Raw genomic sequence first — 14,792 nt, 5'->3', positions numbered from 1 at the left:
TGGGGTAGGAGGATAGGTGTACTCCGACAGCATCTCGTCCACTCAGTCACTCATCAGGAGTAGTGACGACAGAGTGCACGGTTGTCACAGCCCTACCCACTCGGCCTCAATATGTGTGTGAGATGATCGACTGGCGTCAGGGGTGACCAGGACGCATCATTGACATCATATGCATGATGCATTTATTGCTTGTGTTTGTGGTTGCTGCATTTATATGCTGCATATTGTTTGGATACTTATGTTTGACATGCATACAGGATTCCTATACCACTCGGACTGTTTGACCTTATACTCAGGACCTGGTTAGTACAGCATTCTCCTGTTTACTTCAGATGCATTTTTATCTTTCTTATCAAGAGACTGTACGCATGATTAGTGCTAGGTGTTGTTTCTTTACTTTGCATATCAATTGTACCTGCTGAGTGTTGGACTCACCCCGCCTCCATTGTTGTTATTTTCAGGTTGATGCTGTCAGGAGGGAGTTCTAGTCGCTGGTCCCCACAGCACGTAGTGCTACTCCTCTGCTGGTTTTTGAGTTGTTGTTTTATTTTAGCTTTTCGCTATCAGACTTTGTTTTAGTTTTGTTTTGGACTTTATATATGGATATTGTATGGAATCTTTCCGTTTGATGGACTTTTGGTATGATTTGGATTTATTCTACTACATGCCTGCTTGGACGGCAGAAGAGGTGAGTTCGTCGGATTTGAGCTTTACGAGTGTAGTGGAGTAGGGTTGATTTCGAGTCAGGGTATAATCTATCTGTTTACTTATATAAACTGCGTGGTGATGCTTTATTTTGTTATTATTATTCCAGCCGCCTGTGGCTGAGGTATATGTGAGATGTAGAAAAGTTTCAGATTGTCCACCGTACAGGGGAGATGCTGCCGAAATTTTCTCGGACAGGGACTCCTCTGGGGCGTGACACCAGAGCATCCATTTGTTTCAATGAAGATTTCTAATCTTTCATTAAAAAAACATCTAAATCATGCTTTTAAGGAGAACCCCCCCCCCCCTTTTTTTTTTTAAAACATGCTCCAGACTTTTATAATTACACCAACAATGATTTAAAATTCTTAAATCTTTAAGAAACTCAAAATTAAAAATTTGAGGTTTAAAATTTAACTTTAAAACTAAGCCTCCTCCTAAACTTAAGTTAGTCTTCCTTAACCATTTTGTTCTTATTTTCATCATGAAAACTTCTCTTAGATACTTATAAATGCATTTTGAAGGGTTAGGAATGATTACCTTGACTAAATGTGGCTTAATAGACTGAAATCAAACCATTTTAACCAAAATCAGCATCCTTAATTGATTGATGTCAACTACCAATCTATTACAACCTCTTTTAATCGATTGAAGTTGGGATTTAATCGATCACCATGAGCTAATTGATTGCCCTAATCAATTAGTACCTATTAATTGATCACCTGTTCGATTTCGTGAGCCTTTGTGCTCATGGAAATTCACTCTAATTAATTGCCCTAATTGATTGGGGGTGTGGCAATCGATTGATCCAATCAATCACCATAACTGAATTTCTAATTTTGATTTCAGACTAAATTTCATAAATGCATAAATAATTTTTATAAAATTTTAAAAATCATGAAATTTTGGGTAGACATTACTTATATCATATTCTATGATGGAAAAATAGTTTTCTATGAAATTAACTCCCATTTTCAAAGATTGACACGTAATTATAAACCATTGAAACTTTAATATTTCTCTCAAATTTGTGTTTAACTATTCAATGGTGATTGCTATCAATAAATAGTCTTTACCAAGGTTTTAAAAAATATTTTTGAAAACATTTTTTAAAACTAATTTATAATTATGATCTTTGGGCTAAATACACATGACATGTACACTTACTTTTACCATGATTAGATAACACATAATTTATGTGTTTTGATGAAACTAAAACTCAAATAGATGCACTAAATCAACATCTTGAGTTTTGTTCATTCTCCTAACATCTCACTTATATCTATATGCATCAAAACGCATACAAGCCAATTTATTTTTCTTATGAGATGTAGATATTGGTTTTCCCTAATCTAAGGGATCATGCATTTCTAACTAGACATTTTTAATTTTGATCATCCACCTAGGATATTATTTTATAATTAATGGTATTGTCCTTAATTACAAGGAATTTAAACTAATGCATACAAATGATTATGTCATACATCAAATGCATATTTTTCAAAAGAAAAACTATTATGAATAATGATGTATATATGACAAGACATATGACACTTTTCATAAACATATATGAATGCTAAATATGATGTTATGACATATGATGGGCATACAATCATGGTAATTTTAGCATAAAGGAAATACCTAGACTATCTATCTAAGTATCACTAGCTAATCGCTAAATTTAAAAATAATCCGTAGTTGTTAGTTGCCCTATCTCCCAAAAAAATTTGCCAAAATCTCAACTTAACATTTCTTTGACTTCTAACCTAATTGTGTCAATTTAATTAGGTTCAAATCTTCATATTTTGGTACATTTTACTTTTCTAAAGAGTAAATATTAATCCTTCATTTTCAAGGTGTAGCATTACCTTAAAAATGCCCCAAAGTGTCAACTTCACCAAGGTTAGATTAACTACCTTTCCAATTAGAGTTGCCACTTTCTAAATCTATCTAGGGTATAGAGAACATACTCTTAGGAACCTAAAATCTATTAGTACTCCTTAGATATGCTAGATACTCACTAGGGATAACTTCCCTAGTAACCTTCTTAATGACTTTCCTAGGCTTCTTTGAAGAATTAGTCACACTAGTCTCCTCAAAGTCAACTCTAGGGATTGCTTCCCTTGTAACTTTGACTTGACTCCTACACCTAGGACTAGTTTCATAACTATATGAAACTCTATGATATGAAGACACATCCTTTTTGGCTTTATATTTATATCCCAAACCCTCCTACCTTTGGATAGTTCTTGCTTATTCTGACATAGGTTTTTGTTCTTGGACTCTTTTTCTTCATTTGTTATTTTTCTAAGGATTCTCTCTAATTTTCCAAGTCTTGACCTCAAGATTTAATTTTCCTTTCATAAATCCTCAAACTTATATTTTTCATTTATCTTTTGAGAATTTTTCTTTTTTGGCATATTATCTGTTTTTCTTAGATTTCATGCCTAAATCATTTTCTACCTTCCTATCCTTATGTAAGGTAGTTCTAGCATAATATGCTACATATTTTTATTTAATCTTATCATGTTTCCTATTTTCACGATAAATAACATTAAAATGATATAGATTATTTCTAACATGTTTTTTTTTATTATTTCTTATAGGAATTGTATCAATAAATGATACTTTGGGTTTGCTCTTAAGAGCTTCCCCTTGAATTGAGCTTCCTCCTTGGATCTTGATTGGAATCCTCCCCCTTGGATATTGATTCTGGTAGTGGCCCTTTAATTGCAAGAGAAGCATTTAATATGCTCCTTGCCTTTACGCACCAAGGCATGTATCTTCTTTGACTTCTCTTTTGGCTTGGGTGCCACTTGAGCCTTCTTCTTAGCCAATTTAGGACACTTAATCTTGTAATATCCTTTTTTCCTATACTTAAAGCAAATAATATGATTTTTATTATTACAACTTAAAATTTTTATACCTTCACATGAAGGGGTGGCACTTTCATTCGATCCAAATGTAGAGGCTTCTTCTTGCTCCAGTGCCAATGATTTATACTCCACCTCAATCCTTGAGGTGGATGCCTTTTCATCTTCATCCTTGGATGTTGAGCATCTCTCAACCTCCGAATCTTCATGTACATGAAACAAAGGGTATCTCTCTTTGTTTATGTCATTGCACTTCATTTAGGATGGATCTTCATAGAGCTTCACCAATTTTCTCCATAGCTCCTTGTCATCTTCATAATCTCCAGTTTGGCTCAAAATGTTGCTTGACAATAGATTGACCAATAATTTATCACTTTGTCATTGGCTTCAAATCTTTGAATTTGTTCCTCGCTCCAATTGCTCTTCTTGAGAATATTCCTTTTGTCATTTATTGGAGCTTGAAAATCTTCTATTAGAGCAAACCATTGCTCTATCTCTATCATAAAAAAAATTTTGATCCTTGATTTTCAAAGATCGAAGCTTACCGAGATGAAAGGTGGAGGCGCTCTACTATTATATCCAAGTTCATCTATTAAATCTATCTTGAAGTTGAGCTCCCTTGATAATAATCTTTAACTTATTGAAATTTAGGGCTTCAACTTCTTCTTCCTCTAGCTCATTACCCTTTCCGATGATGATTCCAGTGAAGTGCAGCCTCACTATGATACCACTTATTAGGAATAAGGGGAGCTAGAAGGGGTGGGGTGAATAGCTCGCTCACTTTAATGAATATGATTTATAGGGGAATACTCGAAGAGAATAACTCTCCAATGTTAATATCTTGATTTACTTGGTATCCATCTCCTTGAGGTAACTAATCTAAGGATCCAACCCTCTATCACACAGACACTATAAAAGAGCTCCTTCTCAGAAATAATCTTGAGGTGAAGAAGCCTCGTACAAGCTCACACAATAAGAAATACAAGAAGAAGAGGATGAGAAGCTAATACAAATGAAATCTTACAAGATTACAACAATAAAACTCTAGCTTACTCTCTTCTTGCTTGAACCACCTCTTGATCAACTTGGAAATGCACCAGCACTTTACTCTAAGTCTCCAAGAACTTACCGTGTGTGGTTGAGAAACTGTGAGCTAGAGAGATCTGAAATAGTGCTTGTATCAACCCTTTTCTAAAGCTCTTCGGACGCCTTAATTACTTAAGGACGTCTTAAGCGATTACCACATCAGCTACTTATTCAGAATAGCTATATTTTTAAACCTTAAGCGATTACCCCAATCGCTTAAGAGTGGAAGATCGATTAGGCTGATCGATTCCACTCCCTTCTACTCGATCACAAGAAACACCATAAGCGATTAAGCTTCCCTACTTAATTGCTTACCATGACTTCTGTTTCGAATAAAAGGTTTCTTAAGTGATTATCTTAATCGCTTAAGGCATGCTAAATCGCTTACCCTAAGCGATTTAGCACCCTTCTATTCTCATGATTTTAAGCCTTAAGCGATTAAGCTGGAACTTAATTGCTTAAGATTTGCCAAATCGATTTGGCAACCCTAACTCATAAACCTGAGTTCTAGGGCTTTTACCCAACATTCAGTTAATCGTGACCTATTGAAACTTCTCATTACCTAGTGTTCGGTCACCCTTAACCTGCTGGGTCTTATCCACCAAGTGTCCGGTCAATCCTTTGACCCACTTGGGCTTTTCTTCTCGTGTTAAGTGTTTGGTCCTCCATGACCCACTTGAATTTTCAAACACTAAGTGTCCGGTTAACTTTTGACCCATCTGGACTTTTCTTCTTATGCCAAGTATCTAGTCCTCTATAACCCACTTGAACTTCCAAACACTAGATGTCCCGTCAACTTTTGACCCACCTAGATTTTCTAATGTCTGGCTTCACTCACCAGAACTTTTCTCTATCTAGCTTCACTCACTAGGATTTTCCCACCTGGTTTCACTCACCAAGATTTTCTCATTGCCTAGCTTTGTTCGTGCAATTTTTCCTGGATCAAAGTTGACTAATTTGACTAAGTTTGAGTTGGCTCAATCTTGAGTTTTAATGTTTGAGTTTTGATGTTTGACAATATATGGAGATTGTTAGTGTAATTGTCCATCTCGAAGGTTGACGGTCAAAGGTTGACCAGAAGAGTTAAGTAGATCAAGGTTGATTGGATACTTGACTGAAAAGTCCTAACTGACCGAATACTTGACTGGGAAGTCCTAACTGGAGGTTAGACAAGAGTAAGATTAATGAGAAGGTTGGAAGAAGAAGAAAATCTAAGTGAATCAGTGTTGACCAAAAACTTGGTATAGAAAAGTCTAAGTGAGTGAAGCTGGGTGAAAAGTCCTAGTGAATAAAGCTAGGAAGTAGGGAATGTCCTAGTGAGTGAAGCCAGACAGTTGAAAAGTCCTAGCGAGTGAAGCTAGACGAATAAAAATCCTGGTGAGTAAAGCTAGGTAAAAAAAAAATCCTAGCGAGTAAAAGTAGGTGGCGAACAGTCTTAGTGAGTAAAGTCAGGCAGTGAAAATTTGGATAGGTTAGGTTAACCGAACACCTGGTGTTTGGAAGTCCAAGTTGGTTGTAGATGACCGGACACTTGGCACGAGGAGAAAAGTCCAAGTTGAGTCAAAGGATTTGTTGGTACAGGGAGCACCAAACGATCGAACTTGTATTTTAATTATGACAAAGGATTCAAAGTTAAGGTTACTTGTTGTCTAACAAGTGTGATTGAGTTTGTAGGAAAGTCCTAAGTGTTCTTAGGCAATAAGTCCTAGTGGATTCTAGGCAGGTGAAAAACCTTAGAGGGAGGTAATCCTAGGTTCTAGGGGATGGTAACCCTAGGTTATAGAAAATCCTAGCTGCAGTTAGGCAACAAAGTCTTGGCAAGTCAAGGACGTTAGGCGAAATCCTAGGATCGAGGATTCTAGGTGGAAGTCCTGGGGGTTGCGGACACCAGGCGGAATACTGGACGAGTCAGGGATTGGGCGTCCAGCGGAAAAGTCCTGAAGCCTCAGATGCTGAGCAGAAGTTCAGACGGTGTGGAGGACCGATCTGGCAAAAGGTAATTTCTCCTGAGAGGAGTAGGTGAGGACGTGTTCCCCAAAGAGGGAACAGTAGGCGTTGATCTGACCTAGAGTTTCAGCGAAACTCAAAGTCAGGACCGAATAGTCTAAAAACTGTCAAAACTTATATTTCTTTATATATTATTGTCCAGACTAACCTTGTTTTGTATGAAAATGAAGTGACAAAAATAGGAGGTCCGGGCGTCAGGACTGCCTTCACCGAGCAGCAGCTTAGGCGAGCCTCGCTTGGCCAGGCACCCTCACGATCCAGGCACCCGGAGCTGGTTCAGGCGCTGAGACCTCCAAAGTTCATCTGTTCATCGAGCTGGAGTGCACTGATTGTAAGGGCCTACATCACGGTCCAGGAGCCTGGAAGGGATCCAGGTGCTCGAATTAGCCTATAAAAGCAGTATTCGACCAGCATCTCAAATATAACATTCCGAACAACTTCCGCTTCTGCGTGATGCTCAGAAAACACCTCTTTCATGCCTAAAAGCCGCTCCAACAATGACTACATTCAAGATCTATTTCTAAAGCCGTTGGTATTGTTTAATTGTCAAGTTACTTACACTTAATTACTTATTTGCATTTGTAACTTATTCGAATTGATAGTATTTTCCCATCAAAAGCGCTCTCATATGCGGGCCTTGGAGTAAGAGTCGTCACAGGCTCCGAATCAAGTAAATCAAAGTGTTAGCATCGTCTTGTTTTCTTTCTGTCTTTATTTCGCTGCCTTTATCTCTTTTTTTGGTTTAAAATGAACGTAAAAGTCATGAGCACTATTCACCCCCTCTAGCGCGTAACGATCCTACAGGATTGACCAGACACTTGGTGACGAAGTCTTAATAAGTCAAGATTGACCAGATGTAAGGCATGAGGAAGTTCCAATAGGTTATGGTTGATCGGATGTTAGCCAAGGAAACCCTAGACTTGAGTTAGGGTTGAACCAATCGATCAGTGGATCTATTGGGAGTGTCATCATAAAGAGGCATGGTGAATTGATCCACTGATCGATTAAGCCAAAACTCAATTGATCAGTTGATCAATTGGGAGAGCATAGCGAAAGCACAAAGGGTTACCCAGCTGATCGATTTGGCTACTCTAATTTATCAGTTGATCGATTGGAGTTGGGCTTCTCGCGATGACACGAGGAGAGAAGAATTGATTGGTCAATCGATTCTAAGAACTCTCACGTGAACACAAAAGCCAGCTGGATCGATCAGCCGATCAATTGAACTGCTCCAATCGATTGGATTATAACTGTTGCACAAGTTTGAACAAGAATTTGACGTGACAATCGATTGGGAACCCTAAAGCATGCAAATAAAGGGAATTTTCACTACAACTCTTAAAAACACTCTCTCCGAAATCATCTCCACCATTGCTGCTAGTTCTTGAAGCTTCTTGTAGACAAGTGTTACTGCATTTCCAAAGTTCAAGAGATGTTTATAAGCTACAAGAGATCAAGCAAGAAGAGGTTTTTCATTTGTATTCTTGTATTTACTTTTTGTTTGTGTTGTATTCTTATTGAGATTTTGTACGAGGTTTCTCCACCTACAGAGTATTTTCGAGGAGTTATTTCATAGTGGATGTGTGAGAGAGGGTTGGATCCTTGGATTAGTCATCTCGTTAAGGTGGATACCAAGTAAATCAAAGCGTTAGCGTTTTGCTTCAAGTCTTCAGCTGCATATCATCATTGACGAAGCTAATGAAGCTAATCACCCCCTCTAGCTCCCAGAGTGTCCCAATAAGTTTCACTCAATAGGACTTCCCACCTGGCTTCACTCACCAGGGTTTTCTTACTATCTAGTTTTACTCACTAGGACTTCCCAATTGTCTGACTTTACTCACCAGACTTTCTAATTGCTTGGCTTTACTCATCAGGATTTTTCATCTGTCTGGCTTCACTCACTAGGACTTTCTATCTGACTAACTTCACTCACTAAGACTTTCTTGCTGCCCAACTTCACTCACTGGGACTTCTCACACCAAGTGTCCAGTCCTCCATAATTCACTTGATTTTTTTTTTCTTCTGTCAACCATCCTGTTGGTTTTACCTTTGCCTAATCTTCAGTTAGGACTTTCCTATTCAAGTATCCAATTAACCTTGACCTACTTAACTATTTTCTCATATCAAGCTGGTCAACCTTTGACTAGTGGAGAATTGCACCAATAATTTTTCAAATGGAGAATTGCACTTGTAATCTATATATATTGTCAAACATCAAAATTCAAGCTTGAGTCAAACTAGTCAACTTTGACCTAGGGACAATTGCACCAATAGCCTTAAGTGATCTAAGGCGCATTGACACTATTTATCTGAGGAGCCTCCAATCACATTGAAGGCACCTCCAATGAAGTAGAGTCGTCGCCTGACCATTACTACGTGGATAAAACTTTATCCACTTGGAGGCACCTTAGATCCCTTTGGAGGCACCTCCAATCCATTTCATCAGAATGGTAACTTTTCTTAGAAGACTATAAAAGAAACCCTGGAGCTAGGAATTAATTATCAATCATTATATTCATCTTCCTAGTTATTTTTGAGCTTTTAAAGACTGTAAGGAGCTTCTTCTCCTTCAACGAAGGAGTTTTTATTGAGCTTTACATTGTCTTGGATTAACAACTAACTAGATTGCAACCAAATAACCATTGTGTCTCTTTTCTTTACGTTGTTTATTTATTTTAATTAATTATCTATCCTTGGTAATTCAAAAAGCAAGAGAATTTCCAACTTTCTTTTTAGGGTTATTCAACCTCTTTAGACGACTTACCTGGACCTACACACGCTTGGATTTTCAGAAAAGCATTGAGTGCATACCAGATTGAATCCTAATTCATTACCATTTCTTTGAGGTTGATGAATCCAGTGATCATCTAATTTGATCTTTGCATGTAGTTGAGCCACCGTTTCTCCTTTTTCTATTCAGAGGTTCGTTATTTGATTTTGGAGGATATCCCATCTTGCTAGCTTGACCTCTGATGTTCCTTCATGAAGCTCCAGAAACTTTTCCCAGAGTTCTTTGGCCGAGTCGTAGGTGTCAATTCGATTGACTTCTTGGGACGGTAGTACGCCTAGTAGATTAACTCTACTTTACCGTTGGGCACAAAGTTAGTCTACTCCTTTTTTCTCTATAGATGTTCTTACTTTTTTTTCTCGATACTGATCTCTAGGTACTATAAAATCATATTTGATTGTAAGAAGAATGTAAAAGCGGTCTTGAAAAATACCTCCATACGACGCTTCCAAAGTGTAAACTCCACCTTAAACTTCGATGGGTGAATGCTTGATCCGACCATCGTCTTATTTCTTTAGTCGATGGGTGGTTCTTCTAAAGTGGTTGGTCTTTGATACCACTTTTTCATTCACATGGGTGATGCTTTGGTCATCCAGAGTTGAGCTCACCCAAACCCAACTCTGACATTCTCCTCGAGCAGGTTCCTCCCTTACTTCTCGTCCCTTGGATGTACCGTACACGACCTTCTCACTCCACCGATGTACTCTTCTATAACTCCTCGTCTCTCAGATGCACCAAGCCCATCAACTTCCTTTCTGCGTCATCCTTCTCGCTCGCTACGCCTTCCATTGGACTTCTTGTGTTCCTAAGTCCATGCACATCTAGACATAAGATATCAAATCTACAGGACCTAACTTAACTCAGTTGACCATATCAAAACTATCCCGGGGTACTTACATTTGTGAAGTTGTAAAATACAAGAACATTCATTATCCCCCTCCTAGCTTGTCGCATGATCTTAATAGGGGAGGGTAGAGCTCTCAATCAACACATATATGACCTGAATCTCAAAAATACAATGGGTACCGCTGAAAATGGGAATGGTTATACTAGGTAACCTTCATGTTTTATGGTAGGGAGGATTAAAATCAGCAACCATTTCAAGAAATTTCCTTACACTAAACTGGGATGGTTCTATCTTGCAAATGCCTTTGATGGATCAATGCGCATTGTGCTAGATCATGTTAGTGCAATCATGTGTTGAGTGCAATTATGCCTTAGTGTTCTTGCACTAACATATTTTGATGTGTTTGATAAAGAATTTTAAATTAAATTTTTTACTTGTGTTGTTGATGTGTGTGTGAAATTTGTAGAGCCTTGACAATATGAACATGAAGCTCATAGATCTTATGAGTTGACAAGGTCGAGTTATAATGTTATCTTGGCACAACTAAGATGGTTAGGTTCAAGTCTCAACGAGGTTTCTCGGAATAGGGAGAAGGATGATATGAGATATTCGATGAACTACAAGATGAGAAGATTAAAACTAATTTAACAACTATAATAAGAGTCACACTCTTGAACCACTCATGGTGTTAGGTCGTCCCCTGTGGTTCATCGGTGTTTCCCGAATTTACCTAGTGGCCAGGAAAAAATTTTCATGGAACCGGACCAACTACCTTCAAGTGATTGAAGGGTAAAAATTGAAAGCTAAGGTCAAGAATATCAAATCACAAAATTAGTTTCTTGTGATTCCAATAATCTCTGCTTCACAGGATTGTGATTGTTCTACGTATTTAACACGAATAATTAATCACAACACAAAGAATTATATATTACCCTTGAATCGTACTTTAACAATTCTTCTCTGCACGGGATGTACGCTTCAAACCTCCAAGCCTTCTTCGGTGTTCTCTCAATGTGTGTGTGTGGTCACAACTTTCTACCTAACTACCTTATTTATAAAGTAGCCTAGAAAGATGAGATAATTCCAAACCAAAATATGTAATTATCTCTTTTTCATAAATTAATGAATTATCATATCTTATCATATCAGGAAGATTCTGATATAAACTTTCCATAGATAATGACACAATTATCCAATTAATTTATTCCTACAAATTCGATAAATGATAACTTATATAATTTATCCGAGTTTATATTCGAGCCACCAAAGGGACTTGATCATACCCAATTAAATTAAGCTCCAATAAATTAATTTAATCTAATCAACTCATGATTAATCAAGATAATTATTAATCTTATTCTACTCCACTAAAAGAATAAGATTGCACTCTCAATTTAATTAAATTCACTGAAGCCTAAAATCAATAATTATATCCTCTAATTGATCGATCCAAGAGTAAAAATACCTAAAGACCTGGGCTCATCTTACAAAAAGTGAATTCATAAGAGATAGTAAAGGATGAGATGTGGAGCAAGTCATGAGTCTAATATATTCAAGGGACTAAAAACCTAATGGAAGGTAGACTTTTGGATAAGGTAAAGCTTGGACAATCAAAAGAGGCAAAAGATTTATGTGACTTGTAATCTCTAGGTTTACAATTTGGGGTTAGATAAGTTTGATTGAGAGCCTTATGGGGAACATTAACTCCTAGTTATAGTCTAAGCATGAGCTTGATCTTAGAGAATTGCAAGGGCTTATGAGATGTAAGTTGAACAAAATCAAATATTGAGACTGCTAATGTTTGTCTCAATTGACAAGAATGATTACTCATTTACTTGAATGCCTGGTCAACTTGAATTTCGAGCTTAATTAAAGACTTGATCTTTGTTTGGTTTAAGTGGTTGGAATACTAATTCAGTCGACTCATGTGAGTGTTGGACAAAATAAGTTTGTTGTATTGGCTAGCTAAGTTGATGTGATGAGTATTAGTTGACAATTAAGTCAACTATATCTTACTAGAGTCAACTAATGATAAAAATTGTTGGCGGATAAACTTGTGACATTATCCAATTCAACCGATTCGATGCATATTAAGTTGACTAATACTTTGTTGACTGAATACTAGCTATTGGTCAATAAGATTATCTTATGTGGATTTTATTCTTGATTCAATCAGAAAGTATTCAAATGAGATATCTTATCCTTTGTTTAGATGCATCGTTGTTACTATAAATAAAAGTGTAAAGGGACCTCAAATACACAGCTTCATATGCAACAAATATTCACTTTTCATTCTACAAAAGGCCTTGGATACGGTGGATTGGAATTTTCTATTGGCTGCCCTACATGGCTTTGGTTTCCCATAGTACTATGTCAACTAGATTTTGAAATGCATCGCAACCATATCTTATTCGGTCAGCATCAATAGGGCTATGCATGAATACTTCAATGGAGGAAGGGGCCTTTGTCAAAGAGATCTTCTCTCACCTTTCCTCTTTGGTTTGTGCCTAAAAGTCTTCTCGAGATCCCTCCGAGCCACGACAATGAAGTCCGGTTTTATTATCACATGATGTGTGTGGGCACCGACATTACTCACTTAGCCTATGCGGATGACTTACTTCTTTTTGCACGAGCCGATGAGTCCACTGTAACATTGGTAGCGGGCTTCATCGCAAAGTTTGGCGCCATCGAGGGACTACACCCTACCCTCATAAAGTCCAGTATCTACATTGCTAATATCAATGACTGAACCAAAGACAGATTACGACAACTCATCGGATTCTAGCAAGGAACTTTCCCATTCTGGTATCTCGACATCCCCTTGGCTACAAAGAAGTTAAGGACCAGCAACTATGGAGCCTTGACAGATGCTGTAATGCACAAACTTGTGTCATGGCCCAAATACACATTGTCCTACAAAGGTAAACACGTTTTCATGGTCTTGACGGATGCTTTTGTTGGGCGTCAAATGTTTTTGGCTCACCATCTTATTGATTCCATGTGCATTAGCTGACAAGCTATATGTCATTTGCCACTCCTTCGTTTGATGTCCAAGCACCCACCTATCTCCTAGGCCATGATGTGTTTAGCCAAAGATGGAGGGTATGGAGTTCGAGATCTAAAAGCTTGGAACTCAATCTTGCTATGCAAGTCTCTATGGAATCTACAATGAAAAAGGGCTCCCTTTGGATGAAATGGGTTTATCATCAGTACCTCCGGCATGTTGATTTGTGGAACTGAAATGCCAAGGCAACGAACTTGGCTTTGATCAAGAAACTATTGTAACTTCGTGACACTTGTATAACCGAACAGGATTCAGATTCTAGGCGTAGACCCTGTTGGCCGGCTAGTTCAACACTGATCAATGATATACAACAGATGCATACAACTTCTTCCGTCCACGAGGTGAGCCCAAGGCATGGGCAAAGACTGCGTGGAAGACTTACCTTATACCCAAGCATCAGTTCATGTTATGGCTCCTTGCACATGACCGCTTACACACAAAGGATCAACTAGGGTACTGTGCAAAACCTGTCCTCTATGCAAGCATGAGGATGATTCTTTAGATCCCGCGGGTCATCTGAGTTGGTATGTGGCGGGTGTTGCCACAATGAGGTCGCAGGGTCGATCCTCGGGACAACTGGGGAATAAATCCCCTATCCCCGTATTACACCCTGTCCGTCACATGCTCGCTCGGATGCTGCGATTTACCTCCCTCGTGATGACCTTGGGTCGGGTACGGCGGAGGCGCTGGGGGCGAGCGTTTCGCTTTTTGCCATAATGAGGATGATTCTTTAGATCACACCTCCTTTCGGTGTCCCATTAGTGTTGCTCTTTGGGACAACATGAAGACTTGGCTTCACCTACGACATGAGATGGGGACCTCCAAGCAAATGCTGGAGGTCTTTCTCTGGAGATACTACGACAATGGCCACTTGATTAGAATTAGATATTTGGACATGTCGTGCATGATATTTTTGTTATAGCAAGCGCATAATCATTACAAATTTGAGGGAGATGTTCTTAATGTTCAGAGAACATTCCATTAGATTCAGACGCACATCTATAGCTTTGCATGAAAATAATGTGTAATTTCCCATTTGATATATAAACTATTTACCTTTGTTTAAAAAAAATCACTTTCATTGGTCATTCTAATGTTTGTGTTGTTCACATCTAGTAATATCTCCTTTGTGCTTATATTTTATAATTGTAGGAAGATATGAGGTTTCTCCACCTCTCTCAAAGGAATTTATTTTATAATGGAAATTTCAAGTTTTATCCACCTAACAAATCTCTCGACCATGAAATAAGATTGCAATCCAAACCAGGTTATATGTCCATGTTAGCGAAGTATATTTTGCATTTATCATGGAGTAAAACCTGTGATCCAAACCACATTGTGTGTATGAGTCAACTAAGTGCTTCTTGAATTTACTGTTCTTATATTTCCACTACACATACTCTAACACTATTGACAAAAACT

Source organism: Zingiber officinale, chromosome 4A (assembly GCF_018446385.1).
Source record: "Zingiber officinale cultivar Zhangliang chromosome 4A, Zo_v1.1, whole genome shotgun sequence".
NCBI classification, from domain to species: Eukaryota; Viridiplantae; Streptophyta; class Magnoliopsida; order Zingiberales; family Zingiberaceae; genus Zingiber; species Zingiber officinale.
Note: the sequence above shows the minus strand (reverse complement) of the source record.